Genomic DNA, 26,194 nt, shown 5'->3' with positions numbered 1-26,194 from the left:
ATTTATATCAATATGGACTCATGGATATTTATTTTATACTTTGGGTTATAATCCAATACTGCTTGGATTATATTCAATTATTTATTCATAACAGTTTGGACTCATGGATATTTATTTTGAACTTGGGTTATAATCCAATGCTGCTTTATTTAATTTGTTGCTCAAATTGTCCTGCCTGTAGCCATTTGGAGCTCCTTCACTTGGCTCCTGTGTCCCTTTGGCATACTCTCATGATTGTGATTGTTTGTTTTTTTAGTACTTCTTTACTTCTAGCACTACAAGATGCGCCAGGCTCATTTTGTGTGTTTCCTGCACCAGCTTTAGGCTTAGCCATCTCTCCAAAACTCCCTGGTTTCTTTTATTTGAGAATGATATTAGAAACCGAGATCTGGGTGCTAAATTGGCTTTTTACTAGTAGGCTCTTTCATCTGGCAGAGCTAGGAAATATATGTTTGCAAAGTAAGCCATGCATATGCACATATCTATAAATATTTCTATATGTGAACATTTGTATCCACATTAAGCCAAGCATAAATCGCTATTGATTTTTGGCAGTATCTATTAATTTTAAAATGGACATATACTTTTACCCAGTACTCCTAATTTGGAGACTTATTTCTACAGAAATAAAATTACAAATAGATGTATATATAGAGCAAGGGATATTTATTGTAGCATTGTTTATGGAAGAAATTACTAGAAATTATTGTTCATAGAAGTTTATTACTAGAAATCGCCAAAGTGCCTATAAAAGTATGAACATTTTAATAAACTATTGTATATTCATACTGTGAAGCATTAGGTAACCATTAAAATATAATTAATCCTTTCATGTATTAATCAGAAATATATCAAAGATTTTTTGGTAAATGATAGAAGCAAATTGTAGAGTAATAGAGTCCTATTTTTTTAAAGTTTGTAAAAAGTTTTTTTTTTAATGTAGGTACATGTTACAATGGGCCTGAGAAAGATGTAGAGAGAGATGTAGAAAAATGTATACCAGACTGTTAACAAAATTGTGGGATTTTGGAGGAATCAGAATATTATTTTAAAATGTATATACCTTAATATTATATGCTTCCTATGATAATCACACTTTACCTTATTTTATGTTCTTAAGATCTAATAAGATCATTTCAATCATATACAAGAAAATATGGAGGGATGGGTTTGGACTTACATGGAAAAGGTGCTTGAATATTATTCCACTTTAATTTGCATACTGTAAGCTCTATATGTTGTTACAAATTATCTTTTGGGGCTATCATTTGGGGAAACACAAGATAGAACAGAACTTCATTATTAGAATTATGAAAATCACAATGGCATTTGAGGACCTTGTTTCAAATATGTGTTACTGTCTGCTAAAAAGATACCTCATTGTGGCCGGGCACAGTTGCTCACGCTTGTAATCCCAGCACTTTGGGAGGCCGAGGCAAGCGGATCATGAGGTCAGGAGATCGAGACCATGGTGAAACCCCGTCTCTACTAAAAATACAAAAAAATTAGCCAGGCACGGTGGCGGGCGCCTGTAGTCCCAGCTACTCAGGGAGGCTGAGGCAGGAGAATGGCGTAAACCCGGGAGGCGGAGCTTGCAGTGAGCCGAGATTGCGCCATTGCACTCCAGCCGGGGAGACAGCGAGACTCCATCTCAAAAAAAAAAAAAAAAAAAAAAAAAGATACCTCATTGTAGTCTGGTGATAGCTAATATTTCAATCACATAAAAATGTTTATTTGTAGATATATTTATATCTCCCTATTCACTAAAAAGAAATATACTTTTTTTTCAGATTCTTAAGTTGGTGAACAAGTCCTCCTCTTTTTCTCCCAAGTCTGATCTAAGGACACCTTGTTTTCACTTTTCTCCCCTGTGAAATACCAGAAAGAGAGATGAGGTAGCTAATTTAGCATTTATGAGTTGGAGATACAATTTCACCACATTAGGCAGTGCATCTGAAATATCCCCAGCACCTCTCCTGGACACCAGCAGGGCTGCTGGACAGTGGTGGCAGGAGTGTGCTAATTTATTCTCAGGTTAAACACAACTGCTTCTCCTCCTCTGTTTCTCAATATTGTCCTGTTATAAATTACCAGATCTTCTCAGAAGTAAAGAGGAAAACAGGCACAAGGATGATGACAAGACTGTGTTCGATTTCTTGTAGGAAATATTCTTCAGGTCCAATATAAGTATTTTATTGAAAACTTAAAGTTTGCTTATACTTTCAATTTTTATTAATTTTATTAAGTAGTAAATACTATATTTCTCAAAATACTAATAAGCACCTAATTAGAATATTAAAAATTAAACCTCCAATAGCTTAAATGTAGATAACTAATATTAGTGATTTAGGATTAAGGGGGGTTATAGTTCTAGAATATTTTTTAAAGCTCTTGTAGGTAAAATTTTAGAAAAAATCTTTAATCTGATATAGCTTGTTCTATTCATCCTCAATGAACATTTAGTTGGTAGTTTCACATAGGCCCCTTTAAGATGGCATTGCCAACTTCTTTCAGTTGGAGATAGCATAGCACAGTGAAAATTGTGTGCAGTGAAAACTGTGGTGGTATTAGTTCTGGGTTTGAATCTAGCCTCAGTCAAGTTTTTCAATACCTCAGAAACTTGTTTTTTTCTCTCTGAAATGACAATGAAAACACTGCCTTGAGGATTAAATTAGGTAATATACAAAGCAGCTAGAGTGCCTGTTTAACAAATGATAGTCATTGATGTACATATGCAACAATTTCATCATTCTCTGCTTCTAAATAGTGAGCCAGTGAATAGAAGCAGTAACCTATCTGCTTAAATGAAGAGAAAATGAGGTGATGATGCAGGGTAGGTGAGCCCCCAAATTGGGGCTTAGCCTAGGAGGGTTCTTGGCTATGTCCAGGAAAGAATTCAAGGGTGAACCAGTCGTGTTAGACAGTAACTTTTATTGAAGCTGAAGCATACAGCAGCAGCAGAGGTACTGCTTCTTGCAGAGCAGGGCCATCCCATAGGCAGTGTGCCCAGAGTAGCAGCTTAGAGGCAGTTCTGTAGTCGTATTTATGCCCACTTTTAATTATATGCAAAATAAGGGGCAGATTATGCAGAAATTTCTAGAAAAAGGGTGGTAACTTCCAGGTCATTGGGTTATTGCCATGGAAGGGGGTGGTAACAACTGGGTGTTGCCATGGCAATGGTAAGCTGATGTGGCACACTGTGGGCATGTCTTGTGGAAAGCTGCTTCCACCCCGTCCCTGTTTTAGCTAGTCCTCAATTTCGTCTGGGGTCTGAGAGCCCCATCTCCAAAGTCAAGTCCCACCTCCTAACTCAATTCAGAGCTGTGCAAAGGAAATTAAGACCATGACTTTGAATTAAAATGGATGTTAGATAAGGAATCCAACTCCCTGAAACACATTTAATTATTATAGCCTAATATTACAAGGGAAAATGTCAGTATTTAAATGAGCCCTCAAATGTATCATAGAACTACCTTGTAGGATGAATCATTTATGACTGTGGTTCACATTTTATTTTACCAAACCAGAATAGGTTTTCCTCCAGAAGTTTCAGAGCAAATATATCCTTCTCAACATTAATTGCATTGTCTCCAATTAAACTTTGATTGTTGCCAATTCACAGGAAATTTGGTTTGAAGAAAGCATTTATAATTTTGGGATATCATTCATTGCAATGCCACAGAAGCAGAACACAGATTAAAGAAACACTTTCCAAACCAATGTCTGGATTTTGTTTGGAATTATCCTCAAAACCCCAATTCTGAAGCTTAACTGGGAATATCAAATGACTTTCCATGTCAGTTATCCCTCCTATCCCCTACTTGTCCCTCCTTTCTGCTGAATAATTTTTCTGTCTAACTATGGCATTATTCATTCAACTGAACTAACTACCATGAAGGTGAAGCATACTGAAAACCCACGCAATGTCAGAAGTGGAAAAATCAGCTAATATTTTCAATTGTGTTATAAAAAGATATGGACTATACATTGTAGTCTATTCATGTTGCTTTCTTTTGGAAGGTCTTACCTAGCACTGACATGTGAAGCCAGCTGTGCCTGCCCAGAGTTGGAAATGTTACAGGTTTTAAGAGGCAGTTCCTTGTGCTTTTATTTGGAAGGCAAGCTCCTTTGTGTGGTGTCCCACCCCACCCTGTTATTGGTATGAAGCTACATATTTCAAAATGTCTTGCTTATGAATACCAGGCAGAAAAAGCATCCATGTAAGCATTTAAAGAGAGGGCAAAAGGACTAAACTGGATGAAGAGAAGCAAATGAATTTTGGAAACCCTGTTTGTTTTTCAATGAGATCCCCTGCTTCCTTTTTCCTCCCCCTTCTTTCAGTCCTTATGGAGCTATTTCAGAGCCAAAAAAAAAAAAAAGAAATTTGGGGAAAAATAATGTTTCAACTTTCATAATGTTGCAATATTTCTTCTCTTTGCATTTTTCTTTTCATGTTGAACAAATAATTTGTTTTTATTGTATTTTACCGAATTTCCTTTTGAATTTGCATTTCTGAAACCTGGCCATTGTGGAAACACTTATAAAACAATCTAACCTATTATTAACTATCAGATTTTGCCTATTGGAGTCACTAGCATCTGCCAATTTGCGTCTCTCTCCCTACTCCATACACACAAATCCATTCTCTCTTTCTTGCCTGTCCTGAAGACTGTTGCATTTCTGTGATTTTTATAACACTCAGTTATTTTGGGATCTCTTACAACTTTGTTGTTCACCACTCATATTTAAGTCCTTAAGGAAATTCTACAGTAAATAATACTTTTAAGGCTACAGCTTATCTCTTTGCAAATTTATTTATTTTATTTTTTGCTTCATTCTATCATATCATGACCAAGATTGCAAGCCAGTCTGCCAGTTGCTGTATGTGTAATTTCTGAAAAGAAAGAATTGTTAGATTCAAAGTATAATTGTTTTTGTTTTCAATAATTCATTCAAGGCAAAAATTACCTATCTAGTTTTGTGAATCCTTAATTATTTTGTTCTATCTATATTTATGTTGTCTGTTGCTATACTTATGTGAAGACAGAAACGTCAAACTAAAGGAAAATAAAAATCAAGGAGGTGTTCTCTTCCTTCCTTCCTTCCTTTCCTTGCCCCTTCTTTTTTTTTTCCACTGAGGCCTTGTCAATTTCTTTACTATAAAGGACAGGTGACATCAGGAGAATAATGATTAGTTGCCTTTATAAAAAAGGAGGAGACTCCTGGTATCTTCTAAAAGAGATGGTGACTTTTGGAAAGGGAGCACCCACTCTCCAGGTCAATACAAATGCTTAAAATATGAGAATTATTTTTGCCTTAGAATTTTGCATCATTTCATTTTCTGTTTGGTAGCAGAATAAAATAATCACTTTTACTGTTCATCTTCTCATCCTTGTGGACTCTCTTCTCCTTTATCCTCTTCAGTTTGTCACTTAATTCTTTTTAGCCCATTAACCAGAGGAGAAATGTATCTGGAAAAACTATGGTTGGGCTAGACCTGTAACAAGCAGCTAAATGAACTTATGAAATCATGTTTATCTGAGCTATTACCAGCTTCTGCTAACACACACACACACACACACACACACACACACACACACACGACTAGAATAAGATTTGGTTGATTTTCTGCTAATATCAGGGGTTTAAATAAAATTTTTAGAACCTAAACAGATGTCAAGATATATCCTTTTCCTTCGTAACTGTACACTATTATGCCTAAAATAATAGGATCCAGAATTATTTAAGCTTCTAGTGCCAGACAATTCAAAATAGATTTAAAAGTAAAATGTATTGGTTTATGTAACTAAAAGTCAAAAGAATTAGTGCAGACTTCAGGTATGGTATGATCCAGGGAGTCAAATGGTGTGGTAAGGAGATATACATATGTGTCTTTCTGTTTGTCTGTATATCTATCTATCCATCTAATCTTTTTTCCTTTTTAAATTTTCAGTAATCTTGTGCCTTTTTAAATGTTTTTTTGTGATAAAATATATACATATAACATGAAATGCTATTTTAATCATTTTTAAGTATATAATCCAATGGCATTAATTACATTAGCAATGTTATGAAACCATCATGACTATTTGTTTCGAAATCTTTTCCATCATACCAAATAGAAACTGCATACACATTAAGCATTAACTTCCCAACTCCCCCCTCCCCAAGCCCCTGGCAACCTCTAATGTACTTTCTGTCATTATGCATTTGCCTATTCTAGATATTTCATATAAGTGGAATTATACAATATTTGTCTTTTTGAGTATGGCTTATTTCACTTAGCATAATGTTTTTAAGGTTCATCCATGTTGTAGCATGAATCAGTACTTTATTTCATTTTATGGTGGAGTAATATTTCATTATATATCTATACCACATTTTGTTTATTCATCCATTGGTAGATAGATATTTGGGTTGTTTCCATCTTTTGGCTATTGTGAATAATGCTGAAGTAGACATTGGTGTACAAATAACTGTTTGAGTTTCTGTTTTCAATTCAATTGGGCATATACCAAGGGGTGGAATTTCTATAATCTTGATTCCTTTTTCCTCTCTATGGCTTCATCCTTAGGTGAGCAAAAACAACTTGGTCCTCACTCCTACAGTTCTTTAAAGAAGGCAGGTATTTTCTCTCCCATTGCACATATTAACCCGAAAAGAGAAAGTCTGATTGGCCATGTTCTGATGCCAACCCTTGGATCGATCACTGTACATAGAAGCTCCTTCAGAGCTTCATGACTAATAACCCCACTGTGTGGGCAAGCAGGTCTCTACTCAAAAGAGACACTCTGTTTCTATGCTGGGGGTGGGGAGCAGAGGAAGAGACATTTGCTGCAGTGTCATCCCAGGTGTGGGTAGAAAACTCATCTTGGTTGTTTACCAGGGACCCTTGGGTGAATGGAATAATTTAAAAAAGATAGAGTTTTGACAAGAATTAGGGAAAACAGAAACTGTCGGTGCTGCCAATTGGAATACCAATTGCTATCACCTCTCTGGAGAGCATTTTGATAATATCTAGCACAGCTGAAAACATGCAGATGTTCCGACCAAGCAGTTCTGTCCTTAATATAGTCCAAAGAAAACCTCTTGCCCTAGTGCCTGGGAAACACGGACAATACTGTTCATTGTAGTACTGTTTATAATGGTGAAAAATGGAAAACAGCTGAAGGTTTCATTAGCTGACTAAAAGATAAACTGTAGTGTAGTCATAGAATGGAATGTTATGCCATCATTAAAAATAACCTAGATTTATATGTATCAAAAAAGATGGACTAAAAAGTATAACACTAAATGAAAAAAATAAAGTTTCAGTATCATAAATACTATTTGCACTAGCATTTATGTAGATATTAGAAAACATATAAGACTATATTATGTATTGTTTTGGGATATATTATGGGATTAAGATGTATATGAAATAAAATTTAAAACCTGTGTACTGGAAGAGTACCCAACAAGTTAAATAAGGAAAAGGCAAATGGGGCACAAAAAAAATCAAGGGTTTTTAAAAATTATACTGCTCTTTGTGAGCCGAGATTGCACCACTGCACTCCAGCCTGGGTGACAGAGCAAGACTCCGTCTCAAAAAAAAAAAAAAAAAAAAAAAAAAAATTATACTGCTCTTTTTTATTTTAAAAATAGCTAAGTTATATTGAATAGATGTGAGCAGTTGATAATTTTGGCTGGTTGATACTGTATTATTTTCTTTTCTTCACTGTTCTATATTTTTCAAGCTTTTCACAATTAAAAGAAGTAGTACACAGTTGGAGTTCAAATAGAAATTCAATTTTTTCTTTAATATTAAAATTTTGGGATATGTAATAGGTAGACAGTTTATTCTAAGCAAATTAATGCAGGAGCAGAAAACTAAATATCACGTGTTCTCACTTGTAAGTGGGAGCTAAACATGGGGTATTCATGGATATAAACTGGGAATTACTAGAGAGGGGATGGAGGGAATGGGGAAAGGGTTGAAAAACTAACTACTGGTACTGTATTAGTCCTTTCTCACACTGCTATGAAGAAATACTCAAGACTGGGTAATTTACAAAGGAAAGAGTTTAATTGACTCACAGTTCCGAATGGCTGGGGAGGCCTTAGGAAACTTACAATCATGGTGGAAGGTACCTCTTCACAGGGTGGCAGGAGAGAGAATAAGTGCAAGCAGGGGAAATGCCAGGTACCTATAAAATCATCAGATGTGAGACTCACTCATTATCATGAGAACAGCATGGGGAAACCACCCCCATGATTCAATTACCTCTACCTGGTCCTGCTCTTGACACATGGAGATTATGGGGACTATAATTCAAGGTGAGATTTGGGTGGGGACACAGAACCAAACCATATCAGGTACTACGCTTAGTATCTGGGGTGACAGAATCATTTGTACCCTGAGCCTCAGCATCACGCAATATACCCAGGTAACAAACCTGCACATGTATTCTCTGAGTCTAAAATAAAACCCAAAAAAAATAGGCAGGCAGGCAGGTTTGTAGGGGGGGAGAAAGAAAGAGACAGAGAGACAGAGAGAGAGAGAGAATATTGTGTTTTTTTAACTTGGTATCTTTTTCATATAATCATGTGAACAAACTCTTGCCAAAATCTCCCTGCTATGCTATGCTACTTCACGCCATTTTATATCATTTATGTGTTAGAATGCATTTTGTCTTTAATCTTCCCTGTGCCAGAGTATTTCCCCTAAGAAAATGCCCAGTGTGTTTCCCATTAACCTCAAAATTCCTACCAAGGTTCAGCCTTACAACCCTGAAATGCCTCCTATCATTTCAGCAAACAGTGAGACTGCTCCCTGAACATTAAAAGCTGGCAAAAGTAAAATGTCCAAATCAGTATTCCTATCAGAAGAAAGTCCCGGGAGGTGAAGATGGATTTCAGAAATCCTATTCATACCAAGAGGAAAAAGTGATTAAATAATTGTGCGTGAGGCAGTTGGTGACAGCCTTGTCTCTTTTGGTTTTGCAAAAACAATAACAAAGATTTGCAGTATCTTGCATGATTCTGAAGTGGTTAAAATTTTATAATAGAAACTTAAAGGCAAGAAATAGAATTGCAGAGAGAGCATTGCTTGCTGAGCACTGACATCATTGCGTGGGAATGAATGAGTATTGTCTTACACAATGGAATGCATTCTATCTCTCCTCTGAGAGGGAATTTGGCTTGGTATGCAAATTAAAATATTGTTTTGAAAAATCTGTTGCATCAAATTACAGAAAGAATTTTTTTGCTAATCCAGTTCTTTGGTCCATTGTTGGCAAAGCAATTGAGAGCAGGCTCGTCTAGCCAGTTTGTCTGGGGCTCCACTCTTGGATTTTGTGCAGAGCCCAATCAAGGAGAACTGTCCTTTGGCAAAGAAGCAAAAGAGCCCTAAATTCTCTCTGCTTAAATGTTTTTTTCAGGCATTAAAGAAGGAAGGATAATTTGCTTGAAATACTTGTCAACCCTTAAAGGCATTTAGAATTTGAGTGTTTGTTATTTTGTTCTCCCTTTGTTGGGAAGTTGGCAGGTGAGCGACTATGTAGCTGGCTTGTGTTGGTAGGTGGCCTTCCTCTTCCTTCAAACTTACCTGAAGGGGCCTATCCCCAAATAAAGTCTTTCAGTCTGAAGTTTTGCAGCCTGGAAATAATCTGAAACTATTCAGAAATGTCATACATTTCACACTCTGCTCCCCAGTGTCCTTGGCTGGGGTTGGCCCTGAGTTTGCTGATGGGGATTCAGAGAACAACTGACGCCAACATTCATGCTCATGGCGCATGGCTCATGCCTCACTACGGGGCAGTGGCTTGTGAAGAGTTGTCCTGAACAACATCATGAGCATCACCCTGGAGCTTGTTAGAAATGCAGATTCTCAGAGTCCACCCTAGACCTACTGGGGATGGGGCCCAGGAATCTGTAATTTAACAGGTTCACCGGGTGTTGGGGTCTACAGTCAAGTTTGAGAACCACTGCTCCAGGATAATCTGTCTGTTTGGGTGTAGAGAATCCCAATTCTGAGCTCCTTCATTCTTCCTCCTCCTGTTGTAATAATTGCTCCTTATTGAAATAATGTTAGAATTATTGAGGAAGAAGGTGGAGAGAGAAAACTGGCATTCATCAGACAGCTAGTATAAGCCAAGTGCTTTACATATGCAATCTCAGTGTTTCAAGCAATTATGAGAATAGGTCATTTGGTCCAATTTACAGATGAACAAACTGAATCTTTAATTACTTATTGTAGCAAATGTGGTTGTTTGGGTGTTCAATGGTGATTTCCTTTTTTTCTTCTTTTGTTAACAGAGGAATCCAGATTTACTGCAGGTATCACGTAGTTCTGTGTTCAGGAAAGAGGGCCCAGCCGCAGGGCATGGAATATGATTGGGTTTAAGTCAGACATGGTATTCCTCCTCTTTTCCAGTAATTGATTTGAATGTGGCCATGTGACCTGGTTCTGGCCAACTAAATGTAAGGGGAAATTTGTGGATGCTGTTGGGAAAATGTATTCTTTCTGATTAAGTAAAGACTTGCATAAATAAAAATCCTCATTTCTTCTTACATTGGACTGCTGTCTTGTGAGGATGCAGTATTTGTTTGGAACCACAGCAGCCACCTTGCAACCATGAAGAAAAAGTCAAGGGAGAGCAGTTGAGATTGCCCTGCCTGGCACTGTTCTGTTTCTGGATGTTTGGTTGTGTGAGTTAACAAATCTCTGTTGTTTAAGCCATATTTTGTTAGGTGTCCTATTATTTTCTACTAAAAGCATACATTCTGAGGGTACACGTGTTTACCAGGCACCAGAATAAAGATTAGAATCCAAGTTTGACTGACGGTAAACATCATCCGAGTTTGTGCTCTCTCTAACCTATCTGCCCTCCTGCCTTTTCTTCCAATAAAAATACATTTTGCAGGGGTATATGGATAATCTCTGTATCTTCTTCTTAATTTTGCTGTGAACCTAGAACTACTCTAAAATAAGTCTTTAAAAAAATTATAGTTACTTTTCAGTGACCCCCTCCACCACTAGATAATTAAATAAATAAACTTTGTCTACAATCAGCCTACAGAATTTAAACTAGAAAAACAACTAGCAATGATATGAAAGTTTTTGAAAACATTATATTAAGTGCAGTTTATTCTAGGCCAGATTGTCCCAAGGAATGTTATATCAGTGCTTTTCAGGTAGCCCGATATATTTCAGGTACACATATGATAAGCACATTCTTCTGGTAAAAATCCACATATTACACAAAACCAAAGCTTTCCATGACTCAACTCAATTCCACTTTTCTCTCCAGAAGTAATCATCCATCTCCTCTTAATAACGTGTTTTACTAGTTATTTTCTGTGCATTTATGTATTTATATGCTCAGATCAAGATAAATTTTTTAAAAATAGCATTTTTGCATATATTGTACTGATTTTTTAATATCACAGCATGTCTTGCACGTTTTTTCACATCTATTAAGTGTACTTTTATATTATTTTCTTTTCTATATAAATTCTTTTCTATATAAATATTTTCTTATTATATTCAGCCTAGTGCTCTATCATAGGTGCATACCAAAGTTTTATTTAATTATCCCTTTGGCTAAAGCAATACTTGGTACATAATAGGCACTTGATAAACATTTATTAAATGAATTTGTCTTCAAAATTGCTTAGAGAGTTTGCCGTTTTTCCTTGTTTTAAACAATGTTTCTATGTAAATTTTAGAGTCCGTTTGCCAATTTGCCCAAAATAAATCCTATTTGGACTTTCACTGGACTTTCATTGGCAAGGATTGACATTTTATAATATTAAGCTTTTCCATGCTTTTTTTGCATGTGTATTTCTTCAGGATAGATATTTTGGAGAGAAATTGCTGACTCAAATGGTATATGAATTGTAAAGATTTAATAGTTATTACCAAAATTATTTTTAATACAACTTCTCCCGTTTATTGTACTATCAATTGTATATGATGGTAGCAATAATGGTGATGATGACAGTGATGATGGTAATGATACTGTATTGCAAAAGAACCCAGTGCTTTTCTATAATAATTTATCTCTGCTTATCCTCAGATGTCTGATGACCTTCAGCTTTTATTACTGCTCATTTTGAGTGTGGAGAAAAGTTATGATTCTTTAGCTAAACCCATGTTAGGAAAATTTGCCTTGCCTGAGAGTATGCATTTTATGATCACCACCAACATATTGGACTAGTCCCAGTTAAATGTTGAGTAGTGCCTTGAACCACTGTCATAAAATGCCCTAGGATGGCAAAGGAAGACTTCTAGAAGGGATGACAAGCAGTGAAAATAAAATAAATACTTGACTATTGGTTCATGTTTATGTAACTGTCTTGCTGAGTACTAGGTATCCCAGCTGAGCACCTTGAAGTCCCTATTTCCTAATAAATCTCCAGATCTCTGTGAATGGATGGATCCCTGTACCTTAATGGAAGCACTTACCTGGCTGCCTTCACTTAGAATTTATTTTTACATTTTAAGCAGGCTATGCAAAGTTTGGAACTCCTAATCTTCATCATACCATGACTAGTTCATCTTGTTAAACTAGCCAAACTATGAACAATTTGAAGAGTTCTTCTTTTGCTGTCATTTGTATGCCTATGAGTTTTAGTTGTTTGTGTTTCTTTGACAAAGTATTTGCATGCCTGAGGATTAATGCCACTGAACCAATTAACAATAAACCTGATCAGTTGAAATAACTCATGTGTGTATCACACCACATTAAGCACTGATATTGCCTGTTTTAAATATAAAGTTTCATTCTAAATGATAGATTAAATTCTTAAGAAAATGGTTGGGGGATTTATGAATATTCTGAATTGCTTAGATTCAATGATTCAAGTACATTTTAAAAAAATAAAGTCTGGAACTCTTGCACAGAGATAACATTTTTATCATCTTAAATATTTATTTAAAGATTTAAGACTTTCAAAATATGTCCCTATGGGATGTCAGATATAATACTGTCACTGTAATCTTACCATCTCTTGTAATGCTATTGCCCAAAGGTCACTTTGGGGCGAAATCTGTTTTCCTTTATGTTTGCCTGAGGAGCAACGTTGCATCCAGCAGAACCACTGGGAAAAGAAGCCCTTTCCCCCGACCTGATTATTGAAGCAGGCTCTGGCCCATCCCAGAGAGGGACTCCCTGACCTACATTCCTCCTTCCCTGGCGATCAGACAGGGTGTTCCTGCTGAAGCATGAGCTGAAGTGTTGGTGAGGCTCCTGCATGTGGCCCACTGCTCTGGTCTTAGATGATTCTGAAAGATCTGCTACCTGTCCTGCAGGAGCTGCTGGTCAATGAAAATCCTCCAGATTGATGATGGGAGTGCATTGAGGGAGATGAATTCATTGTGAGTGAATACGTGAAAACTAGAATGCCTGTCCAAATGTTTATTTTGAAATCCAAAAGCTATCCTCTGTCCACTGCTGGAACCCTCGCTTGCACATTTGAGCCTAAAGCTGTCGAATATCAAAGCCCGGATTGCAAATCCACACATGGAGAGAAGCGATTTCTAGAAACAGAAAACATAACCATAGAGAAAAGAATGCTTGGTCCTCACAACTCAAAATGTGGCCCATAGAACAGCATTGCCCCATTACCTGTGAGCTTGTTGGAAATGCAGAACCTTGGGCTCTACTCCAGACCTACTGAATCAGGATCTTAATTTTAACAAGATTCCTTGGTGATTTGTATGCACATTAAAGTGTGAGAAGTGCTATTTTAGGCAGTGTTAAGACTAGGAGATGTTCTTTTTCTCACTTACAGTCACCTGTAGTCAGTTTGGAGTACTTCAAAGGACCCTCACAGGAAAGTGTTTGCACAGACTTGTATAGAGAACTTGAGATCAGAAGTGGCAATAATGAAACAGTCCAGCAGTTAATGGTAGAGCTCTCACCAGCCATACAGTTGATAAGCTCTGCGTGGTTAGAGTGGGAATCCCCAGTGAATTAAAGGCTGACCCTAAACAATTATAGGCTGACACTGAGAGATTATAGCAGTGACACATCAGCAGGTTTTGGGTGAATCAACATGAGATAACACTGGCTAGAGACAGATAAAAGGAAAAGATCACTCATTAAGTATGGGATTGTGCCCTTTTTATAGCAAGCCCTGTCTTGTCTGTAGATGTCCATTAAATGCTATGAATAAGAAAAGTAGTATGATTTTAAAAATATTGACCTTGGGTGGCTTGCAGGACCTAGCTTTTAACTCTTGTATTATGGACAGAATTTGGAGCTGACTCATTCTCAATATTCTGAAATAACGATATTTGACCATGTACAGTTAAAAACCGAGGTATAATTATGCTTCAATAAATTGCACAAAACTTTGTTTCAGTTAAGTTTTGAAAACTTGTATGTACTAACCATCCGAAACCAAATAACATTTCTGCCACACCAGAAGTGTCTCTTGGCCCCTTTTGGGTCACTTCAATTACTGTTTTAATTTCTATCATCATATATTATTTTGGCAGTTCTAGAACTTCATATAAATGGATTCGTACATATATACTCTTCTGTTTGACTTCTTTCACTCAGCATAATGTTTCTGAGAAATATCCATCTTTGGGGGTGTATGAGTAATTTATATTTTTTATTGCTGAATAGTATTCAATTGTATGAACAAAGTTTTATCCACTTACACATACGTGAGCATATAGGTAATCTCCAGTTGTGAGATATTATGCATAAGACTGTTTTGATCATTAGTAAATAAGTCTTTTCATGAACGTGCATTTTCATTCAGCTACAGTAGTTGCCTAGGAGTGGAATTGCTGGGTCTTAGGGCAGATGTTTGTTTAACTATTAGAAACTGCCAAACAGTTCTTCAAATTGGTTGTAGTATTTCATACTCTGACTTAGAATTTTAACATTTTTAATTAGTGGGCTTTTTAAATTATTTTTTTAGAGAAGGATCTTGCTGTGTTGCCCTGGAACTGCAGCCTGGAACTCCTAGGCTCAAGTGTTCCTCCTGCCTCAGCCTCCCAAAGTGCTAGGATTATAGGCATGAGCCACTGTGCCAAGCCTACACTGTAAATAGAAATGCACAAGAGTTCTAGTTGCTTCCTGTTCTCACCAATATTTGATGTTGTCGGTCTTTTACATTTTGGTTTAATTTGCATTTATCTGGTAACTGAAGATGTTGGCCACTATTTTGTGTACTTATTTGTCTTTCATACAATCTTCTTTTGTGATGTATCTGTTTGAGTAACTCTTTTGCCCATTTTGATTGGGTTGTCTTTCTGTTGTTGACTTGTGGGAGTATCACAGATAGATTTCTCTCAACTTACCCGTGCCTTCAGTACCTCAGAGCCCAGAGTGCCTCAGATGTGCTTTCTGGAGTTTTCAATTCTGTTTTTGGACATGGCTGCCTTGCACTTAGGAAAGTCCTCATTTATCTCACGGGTATATCTTTTTTCTACCTATCCCAGCTTGATATAGTTTGGATGTTGTCCCCACCCAAATCTCATGTTGAATTGTAATCTCCAGTGTTGGAGATGGGGCCTGGTGGGAGGTGATTGGATCATGGGGGCGGATTGCTCATGAATGGTTTATCACCATCCTCTTGGTACTGTCATCACAATAGTGAGTGACTTCTTGTGAGATCTGGTCGTTTACAAGTGTGTGGCATCTCTCTCATCACTCTCTTGCTTCTGCTCTGGCCATGTGATGTGCCTGCTCACCCTTTGCCTTCTGCCATGATTGTAAACTTCCTGAGGCCACCCCAGAAGCAGATACCATTATGTTTCCTGTATAGCCTGCAGAACCATGAGCCAATTAAACCCCTTTTTCTTATAAATTATTCAGTCTTGGGTATTTCTTTATAGCAATGCAAAAACAGTCCAACACACAGCCTTTGGCACAATACCCTGAGCATTTGGTGACAGCCTATGGGAATGATTTGATGGGTCAGTGCAGACCCTGTGGCTGAGCTCCCTAGCATTCTCATTTATCACACCAGACCACATGTGACCATTAAACTTTCGTTAAAATTTTGCCTAGTTTCTCCTTGTTCTCTTCCATGGTGGATTTCTTCTCCACCCATCATTTTGCTCAGATTGAAAACAATTAGGGCCATCTTCTCACCTGTGAGAGGCTCACTGTTTTCTGGAACCATGTTGATTTATGTTTCTTTGCCTCCTCCACTCTCTGGTGAATTTCATAAAACTTTGATTTTGTAGCTCATCAGGCTTGTTTTGGTGGTTAAGGTGAGAATGATGCTGTCTTGTGACTTTCTACATTCTAGCCAGAAGTGGAAGTCCTACACATTTTTACCCAGTCCATTCCTTCTTGAAATGTGCCAGAAATGTTGTCTACTGAAGCCTGGAGAAAGACATTGCTTTAAAAATAACAAGCCAAGATGTTCACAATGACCCAGTGTAGAGTGGAGTTATCAGAAGAACCAACCACATTATACATTTATGCTGATAATTTAAAGGTTAAATTAGCAACCAGTAAACCATGATAGCTGTTGACCCTGAGCACATTACTAAACATCACTGTGACTTAGTTTCCTTGTTTATAAAACAAGATTCAAAAGAGTACTTACATCATGGGATTGCTGGATGATTAAATGAGTTAATATATATAAAGTGCTTAAAAGTATACTTGGTACATAGCAAATGCCTGATAAATGTAACGTTAGCTGTCATTATTAATATATTGCTACAAATGACTGTTGTTCCAGGAGAAGTTTTTCTAGGAAGAATTTATTTCTTCTCAGTCAATCCCTCTTATGTCCTAATTAAACATTAAGTTAAAGCTTTCTTTGGGTTTTCATGAGAGTTAACAGATCTAAGAAACCAATACTGTGGTCTATTTCAGTTCCATGAACAAAAGGTTGGAAAATTTTGGCTTAAAAATTGGTACCTGTGGTAGTGTCAGAGGCGTTCAAACCAGAGTGGCTCCATCTTGAATAGGGGCTGGGTAAAATAAGGCTGAGACCCAGTGGGCTGCATTCTCAGGACCTTAGGCATTCTTAGTCACAGGACGAGATAGGAGATTGGCAGGACTGGTATCACTAGATACAGGTCACAAAGACCCTGCTGATAAAACAGGATACAGTAAAGAAGCCAGCCAAAACCCACCAAAAACAAGATGGCAATGAAAATGGCCTCTGGTCATCCTCACTGCTCATTATATGTTAATTATATTGCATTAACATGCTACAAGACACTCCTACCAGCACCATTACAGTTCACAAATGCCATAGCAATGCTTGGAAGTTACCTTATGTAGTCTAAAAAGGGGAGGAACTCTTAGTTCCAGGAATTCCCCACCCCTTTCCTGGAAAACTCATGAATAATCCACTCCTTGTTTAGCATACAATCAAGAAATAACCATAAAAATAGCCAACCAGCAACCCTCAGGGCTGCTCTGCCTAAGAAGTAAGCATTCTTTTGTTTCTTTATTTCTCTAATAAACTTGCTTTCACTTTACTCTATGGATTCACCCCGAATCCTTTCTTGCACAAGATCCAAGAACCCTCTCTTGGGGTCTAGATCAGGACCCCTTTCTGGTAACAGTAGAAGTTAATATTATTCAGCAATATCTTTGGTTCTCCTGTCTTTAGGTGGGATCTTTTGTGCCTCCTGACATGAAGCATGCCTATGTGATGCATTGGCCAATTAATTGTGACTGGAAATGTATCACTTCTGGGCAAGTCTTTAAGAACTGGTTTGCAATGCAATTTGCTTCTGGGCAAGTCTTTAAGAACTGGTTTGCAATACAATATGCTTTCTTCCTCATGTTATGTGACCAGTGAAGTTCCAAAAAGAGGAGCCTGTAAGTGAGGGTGATTTGGAGCAGAGTCACAGCTGGCTCATGGTGGGTCCATAGAATAAGCCAAACATAAACCTTTGCTTTAGACTGCAGAAGAGTTTGGAGCTGTTGGTCACAGAAGTATCCCCAAGCCTCTCCTGATTGACTGATAAAGTACCTTCACAGGATAAAGGCCAGACTGTTTGTTCTGCTCTGTCTGGGCAGGGTTGAGTCTGATGGATATACTAGTCAGGCAGAGAACTCCTGGACACCAGAGTTTGAGTGGAGGGGTAGCCAGATTCATGGGTACCAGAGTGAGTTCAAACCATATCTAAGACAAGGTGCCAAAAATCTAAGTGTCCAAATCTCCCAAAGTGCAGGTGCGGGACTGGAAGCAGAAGACAAAGTGGAGACCAAATGTTTGAAGCTGAGTGAAGGCAGGGATGAAGCAGGAACCGAGGAACAAACCTTGGAACTAGGTAAGAAGTTCTCTCTATGACATTTCATTGAGTAGTAAAGGGAGAGCCAAAGTGCTGTGTTATTGGGACAGCTGTTTGTTGTATGGTGGGCTGTTTGACTGAAAGGTCAAATCACGAGGTCATGTTCACCACATCTCGGAGCATTTTCTGCTTTTATGAATCAGTCTTCACACCAGCAAGATTCCTTGGCACCTCAAGGTTTGAAGAACAACTACACAAAAAAATTCACTCTATTCTGGATGATGATGATCTCCCAACCCAGGTTTAAAGGGCAATCACTTTCAAATTAACTGGACAATCACTCTCACTCTGCCCCGGAGAATCACTTCTGAAACATCAAAACACCTATTTTGGCTCCCTGTTATGGTACCTTGTCATTTAAATCATACAAAATGTTACAAATACAGAACTGTCCATGTATGTTTTTAATAGGGTCAGCGATGTTAATGCAGCAGCAGTGTAAGCAGAGCATTTTAAGAAATTCTTCCAGTCTTTTTGGAATTCAGCTTAACAGACATGTATTGACATAACTAACTTGTTCAACATGTCTTTCTGTCTGTTATAAGTGAGGAGAAAGTAAAGCTTTCCATTAAACTAACAGATGAGATTTTTGTATTAGGGATAATGTACTAATATGATACACACTAATAGGATATATATTCCAAAGTGCTGTTACATCATTTAATGCAAAGTTACCTCCTACTGGGAACTAAATATTATTTTACAGAAAATATAAATAATGTAAAGACTTTCTGGGCACTCAGTAATAACCTGGGATGTGAAATAACTTGACTTGTGCCACTGGCCATGTACAATATCTTTTTGTTGAAGATGATTATCAGAATTTTATGGAAAATGTATTGTCAGGGCTGTAGAATGGACAATTCCTGTTATGATTCACTAGGGAACAAGCTTTTTTTTTTATCTTTTTTTTATTATACTTTTAAGTTTTAGGGTACATGTGCACAACTTGCAGGTTAGTTACATATGTATACATGTGCCATGTTGGTGTGCTGCACCCATTAACTCGTCATTTAACATTAGGTATATCTCCTAATGCTATCCCTCCCCGCTCCCCCCACCCCACAACAGGCCCCGGTGTGTGATGTTCCCCTTCCTGTGTCCATGTGTTCTCATTGCTCAATTCCCACCTGAGTGAGAACATGCGGTGTTTGGTTTTTTGTCCTTGTGATAGTTTGCTGAGAATGATGGTTTCCAACTTCATCCATGTCCCTACAAAGGACATGAACTCATCCTTTTTTATGGCTGCATAGTATTCCATGGTGTATATGTGTCACATTTTCTTAATCCAGTCTATCATTGTTGGACATTTGCGTTGGTTCCAAGTCTTTGCTATGGTGAATAGTGCCGTAATAAATATATGTGTGCATGTGTCTTTATAGCAGCATGATTTATAATCCTTTGGGTGTATATACCCAGTAATGGGATGGCTGGGTCAAATGGTATTTCTAGTTCTTGATCCCTGAGGAATTGCCACACTGACTTCCACAATGGTTGAACTAGTTTACAGTCCCACCCACAGTGTAAAAGTGTTCCTATTTCTCCACATCCTCTCCAGCACCTGTTGTTTCCTGACTTTTTAATGATGGCCATTCTAACTGGTGTGGGAACAAGCTTTGTAAATGATTGTTTTTGTTCTTAGTTGTCCTCTAAATAAACTAGAAAGGTAGAAAGTGTTCACCTAAGTCTGTTTCCATTTGTGGCCATGAGGTTGTTTAATATTATTGTCAGTTAAGTTGTCTGATTTTTTTGACAATTGACTTATTATGGTAATGATACACATTGACATACGCTAGCACATCCACCTATATAGAGTAGGTGTTTAACAAATGTTTGTTGAAAATGATTCTATAAATACATCTATAAAGTTTGAAATCTACATTGTCATAAAGCTGAAGAAAACTCTTCTGTGAGAAAAAAAACAGCAAATCTTAGACATTTCCATCGTTTGTAATATATATGTTATATATATATACACACAATACATATATAAATATAGGAAATATTTTGAAATAAATATTATCAAATAATCTTTAGGTGTTTAGATGGAGATTTGTATGAGAAAGGTATATTCAAAGAGAAAGCTGCCTTCACTTAATTTATTGCCTATTTGCTAAAGGTGTTTACTCAGTAGATCAGGAGTAAAACTTTAAACTCAAATGTCTGGAGGAATTTAAATATATGTGAATGCGTATGTTTAAATTGAAGAAGAATGTTGACAGAAATAAATCACTTTTAGAGAGAATTCCCAGGACCTGGTCCCTTTTAAGAAAGCTCTCCTGGTCCTTGTGCAAATACATAGTTCTTTAAAGTACCAGCCCACATACTTTATAGGTTTATGTCTGTATGCCTCTGTTTATTTTTGGAATAAAAATCCTGGCTTATAAAAAAGGTAGTTAAGTATGGTACAACATAGCTGTGATCCCTTTGGCCTGACTTAAGAGTTTGTACTTAAGGAACATAAACTAAAGTCAGAGATAATTCAATTAGCATTTTGAACACACAAAGGCCTGCTTGCTTCCTAGCTTTCAAGGCACAAAGCAGCCCCATTAAATTGTAACAGTAATTACACCACTTGCACACATTCTTCAAAATTTCATGAAGTGCAATGCTAAGCTCTACTTTGAGATGTTTGTCTGTCTCTGGAGAATCAACTGAAATAGGAATCTACAAGTCAAATAGCTGAACTCCTTGTCCAACTTCACACAACAAAAATTGCCACTTTCCCTTCTAGGACATATATCCAGTACTCCCGGTTTTCTTCCCACTCCTACTAATCCGTCACTAAACTTCATGGATGTTAACTCTGAAATGGCTCTTGAATCTGTCCACTTCTTCCCATTTTCCTTGCCACTGCCCTGGTGTGGGGTGCCACCTTCCCTTGCCCATACTCATGGCAGTAGTCTTCTACCTGTTCTCCCTGCCCTGACATTGTCTCCTCTCATCTCTCCTCCCCTCTGCACAGAGCTATCCTTTCAATAAAATGAAATCTCAACAATAATACCCTGAGTCTCAGCTTCATCACCTTAATCACTTCCTAGGTCACCCCTGATTCATCTCCTTTACTCTGCACTACCAAAGTCCCTGTAATCACTCTGCTGTAGTAAGTGCCACATTTTATTGTGCTTCCTCGCATAGTGGTCTGTTTCCGTAGATCATAAGTTCTGAGAAGGTAGGGACCATGCTTGTCTTGTTTACCCCAGAATTCTTGGATTCAAGCCTAGGGTATACTCTCAAATTATGAAGGAATTTATCACAACTCTTCAATATCAGAGCAATTCCTGAGCCAAAGCACATACCAATGCTGTCTAACATATTAAAATACTATTTTTTTTCTCGTGTTGGAGCCTTTATGGTTCTAAAGGGAAATTCCCTAAGGCAATGTGTCCCAACGGGCTTTATTTTACTAGTGAGAATAGTGAAATCATATAAATTTCTCCTTGAACTAAAGGTACCAACTTAAATTCCTTCTCTCAACTTTGACTAAAATGCTAGTAATTAGATTTTAAAATATTTTTATTTTATGCATCCTTTATGATATATGAAAATGGCATGACATGTAATGATGGTGATATAATAACAAACAAACTGTGATATAAAAATCTGCACATGTGTGGGGTGGGATGTGGCCTGAGTTCCTTTAACTATTAATAGGTTAGATGACTTTTTTGTGTTTTTCTTATTTCTTTCTCTAATGCCTTTTTTACAGACTTTTACCCATAATTGAAGACTCTAGTTCAGTTTAGGCTAGAGAAGTGAGAAACAGGAAGAAAAATTACATGTGTCTTTCTGTGTGATTTGTATGTATATATGTGTGATGATTGATTAACGACTATTATTAGCCATAAAAATAAAACACATGGGGGTTCATGGAACAGAAGTTTATTCACAGCTCTATTGTGAAAAAAAAGGTCATTGTCAGTTCAAATGAAATCTCATCTTTATTGTGTGTGTGCTGTCAAAGTGAGCACTCATCTTTATTGTAAATGTTAAAGGTGAGTAGTGTTGAGTAGATTTGGTTCCTGTTATGAAAATAGTAGAAATAAATATAATTCTTGTAAAAGTCAAAACATTCATTTTAATTATGTCCACTGATAGATTTGGCATAAAACCCCATATAAGAAATATAAACCTAAATGTGTATGTAGAGAAATAATTGTAGGTGAAATGTAAGTGTAGAGTTTGTTTCAAAATAATTGTGGTGTGGGGAGGGAAGGGAAGAGTGGACAGGGTCGTGGAGGAAATAGGAAGGGCCCTGAGATGATAGTTGTTGAAACTGAGTAATAAGTATATGGTGAGTAATTATATATCATCATGACTTCTGTATATGTTTGAGAATTTCCATAATACAAAGATTTTGTCAGGAAATAAAGAAAACCCATATGTAGAAGTAGGAACACCCTGAAGCTGATGAAGCTTAAGCCTGAGGACCCACTACTGGATGAGTTCCTTCCAGAATGCTGTGAGGAGCCCTGGGGATGTCTTCATATTTTTTTCTGTAAAACTTGAAAAAGTGAGATAATTTAACCACAGTTGACTAAGACTGTTTTCCCTTCCCCTTTCAAAAGCCCCTCCATCACACTTCCCTTCAAAATGAGAGATGTTTGAGCAGCTGTGGCCTTTTGGGGGATCTAACTAAGGGAAAGTTAAGTTGGGGATATAAAATAACTTTCAATTATCGTTACTCATAGATGAAAGATACAGATTTAAAATTCCCCGCAGGAACATGCACTTTGACACCCGCACAGTTCATTGGTGGAATATACTTTTTGATTACCAGTCCCTTCTGTGTGTGTTATGACTAGTTGCTCTGCTGTAGGAAAGGCTTCCAGGAATACTGTCCACGGTGCTGAGCCACCCTATGTTGTGACCCAATGCACGAGACCAGAGATTGTATTGTGACCTGAGTGTGCCCCATGTTACTTGTCACCAAAGTATGCAAGTAGTGGAGGAAAAGCAAGATTTGAAATGTATGTAGCCAGAAGCCTGTCTATGGACAATCTTTCTAATCGTTAGATGTGTAAAATTGTATGCGTTGGATTTGGTTCTCATTGATACCTACTTAAACTCAAAGTCATCTTCAGTCAGAAATATACTTGACGATGCTGCAGTTATAAATGCATCATATTTTTTGCATTTTTATATAAATTAAGAGAAATAGAATTTATCAAAATGTTTTGTTTACAGGGCATAAATATATACTACCAGAAATATAAACTTAAGTTTATATGTATAGCTGCTTGAATATCCACTCATTGTGTCTTAGCCTATCTAGTGCATTTTTTGCCCTGAGGCAGTGTAGGATTCCAACTAAAAAGACACATAAAAGAGGAAGCAGAGCAAGGTGGCTGAATAGAAGCCTCCACTGATTGTCCTTCCTGTAGGAACACAAAACTGGACAACTGTCCCCACAAAAAATGCACCTTCGTAAGAACCAAAAATCAAGTGAGTGATCACAGTACCTAGTTTTAACTTCAAATCATTGAAAGAGGCACAGAAGAGGGTAGGAGAGACAGTCTTGAATTGCTAACACCAGTCCTCCTGCATCCCTCAGCAGCAACTGCGTGGCACGGAAAGAGAATCTGTGCACTTGGGGGAAGGAGAACATAGTGATCATGGGACTTTGCATTGGAATTCTGTGCTGCCCTACCACAGTGGTTCATGGATTGAGCATTTAGACCAGCCCTAGCCAGAGGGGAACTACCCATCCCAGCAACTGGGACCTTAGTTGTGGTAAGCCTCACCACCGCAGGCTAAAGTGCTCTGGGGTTTTAAATAAACTTGAAAGGCAGTCTAGGCCACAGGAGGTCAATTCCTGTGCAAGTCCTGGTGGTGTGCTGGGCTCAGAGCCAGTGGCCTTGGAGGGGGACACATGGCTTAGTGAGACACCAGCTGGGGTGGCCAAGGGAGTGCTTATACCACCTCATCCCCAAACCCAGGCAGTGCAGCCTGCAAATCTGGAAGACATTCCTTCCTTCTACTTGAAGAGAGGAGAGGGAAGAGTAAAGAGGACTTTATCGTGCAACTTGGATACCAGCACAGCCACAGAAGGATAGGGCACCAGGCAGAGTCCTGAAGCCCTCATTCCAGGACCTACCTCCAAGACAACACTTCTAGATACACCCTGGGCCTTGAAGAGAAGGACCCAGTCCAGGCAGGATTAATCACCTGCTGACTAAAGAGCCATTGGGCCTCAAATAATCAGCAGCAGTACCCAGGCAGTATTTGCTGTCGGCTTTGGGAGGGACTCAGAGAAGTACTGGCTTTAGGTGTAACCAGGCACATTACCAGCTGAGTTGACTGTGGAGAGGGACTCCTTCTTTTTGAGAAAAGGAGAGGGAATAGTAAAGGAGACTTTGTTTTGCAGCCTAGGTACAAGCTTGGACACAGTGGGAGCTCATGGAGTCACCAGTTCCAGGCCTTGGCTTTTGGATGGCATTTCTAGATCTGTCCTGGGCCAGAGGTGAGCCCACTGCCTTGAAGGGAGAATCCCAGGCCTAGCAGCATTCACCACAAGCTGACTGAAGGGCCCTTGGACCTTGAATGAACATTGGCAGTAGTCAGGTAGTATTTGCCACAGGCCTGGGGCAGTGACAGCCACAGGGACAGATTGGGAAGAGTGGGAAAAGCAGTGCAAAGCAAACCCACAATTAGTAGAAGAAAAGGAAATAATAAAGAGCAGAGCGGAGATAAGTGAAATTGAAATGAAGTAACAATGCAAAAAGATCAACGGAATAAAAAGTTGGTTTTTTGTGAAGATAAACAAAATTGACAAACCTTTAGCCAGACTAAAAAAAAAAATGGATAATACCCAAAGAAATAAAATCAGAGATGAAAAAGGAGACATTACAACTTATCCCACAGAAATTTAAGGTTAAATTTCTCATAGAGGTTGCTATGAGCAAGTATATGTCAGTAAATTGAAAAACCTAGGAGAACTGGATAAATTCCTAGACACATAGAACCTAGCAACATTGAACCATGAAAAAATCTAAAACCTGAAAAGGCCAATAATGAGTAATGAGAACTCAGAGGCGGTGGAGCAAGATGGCAGAATCGTAGTCTACATGGTTTGTACCCCACCAGAAACATCAAATTTTAACAACTATCTGCACACAGAAAAGAACCATTGCAAGAACCAGAAAATCAAGTGGGCAATCACAGTACCTGGTTTTGACTTCATATCATTGAAAGAGGCATTGAAGAGGGTCAGAGAGACAGTCTTGGATCACCAATGCCACCACTCTCCCATCTTCTGCCAGTGGCTGTGCAGTGCAGAGTCTGTGCTCTTGGGGGAGGGAGAGCACAGTGACTGGGGGACTTTACATTGAACTCAGTGCTGCCTTGTCATAGCAGAGAGCAAAGCCATGTTGGGCTCAGCCATTGCCTGTGCACGGAGGGAGCATTTGGACTAGACCTAGCCAGAGGGGAATTTCCCATTCTATTGGTCTGAACTCAAGTTTCTCGGCAAGTCTTGCCACATCAGGCCAAAGTGCTCTGGGGTCCTAGGTAAACTTGATAGCAGTCTAGGGCACAAGGCCTGCAACTCCTAGGCAACTCTTAGCGCTGGGCTGGGCTCAGAGCTGGAGGACTAGGGTGGCACATGACCTAGGGAGATACCAGCTAGGATAGCTAAAGGATTGCTTACACCACTTTTCCTCAAACCCCAGGCAGTGAAGCTTGCAGCAATGAAAGTGTCCCCTTCCTCTTGCTTAAGGGGAGGAGAGTGAAGAGTAAAGAGAACTTTGTCTTACATCTTAGATACTGGTTCAACCACAGTAGGATAGGGCACTGGGCAGAGTCGTGAGGACCCCGTTCCAGGCCCTGGTACACAGACAACATTTCTAGACACACTTGGGGCCAAAAGTGAACCAGCCGCCTTGAAGGGAAGGACAAAGTGCTGGCAGGATTTATTACCTGCTG

General features: G+C 38.3%; 1 long non-coding RNA gene across 1 annotated transcript in view; it reads left to right on the top strand.

Annotated features, from left to right (window-relative positions):
- Positions 1 to 26,194, top strand: part of LOC100580811 — a 149,149-nt gene that overhangs the window by 43,592 nt on the left and 79,363 nt on the right. The window contains exon 4 of the long non-coding RNA XR_001114348.1: positions 18,147 to 18,250. This is a non-coding gene — a long non-coding RNA (uncharacterized LOC100580811). The remainder of the gene's footprint in view (positions 1 to 18,146; positions 18,251 to 26,194) is intronic.

This window comes from Nomascus leucogenys, chromosome X (genome assembly GCF_006542625.1).
Source record: "Nomascus leucogenys isolate Asia chromosome X, Asia_NLE_v1, whole genome shotgun sequence".
Taxonomy (NCBI): domain Eukaryota; kingdom Metazoa; phylum Chordata; class Mammalia; order Primates; family Hylobatidae; genus Nomascus; species Nomascus leucogenys.
This window is presented reverse-complemented; position numbering and strand designations above follow the sequence as displayed.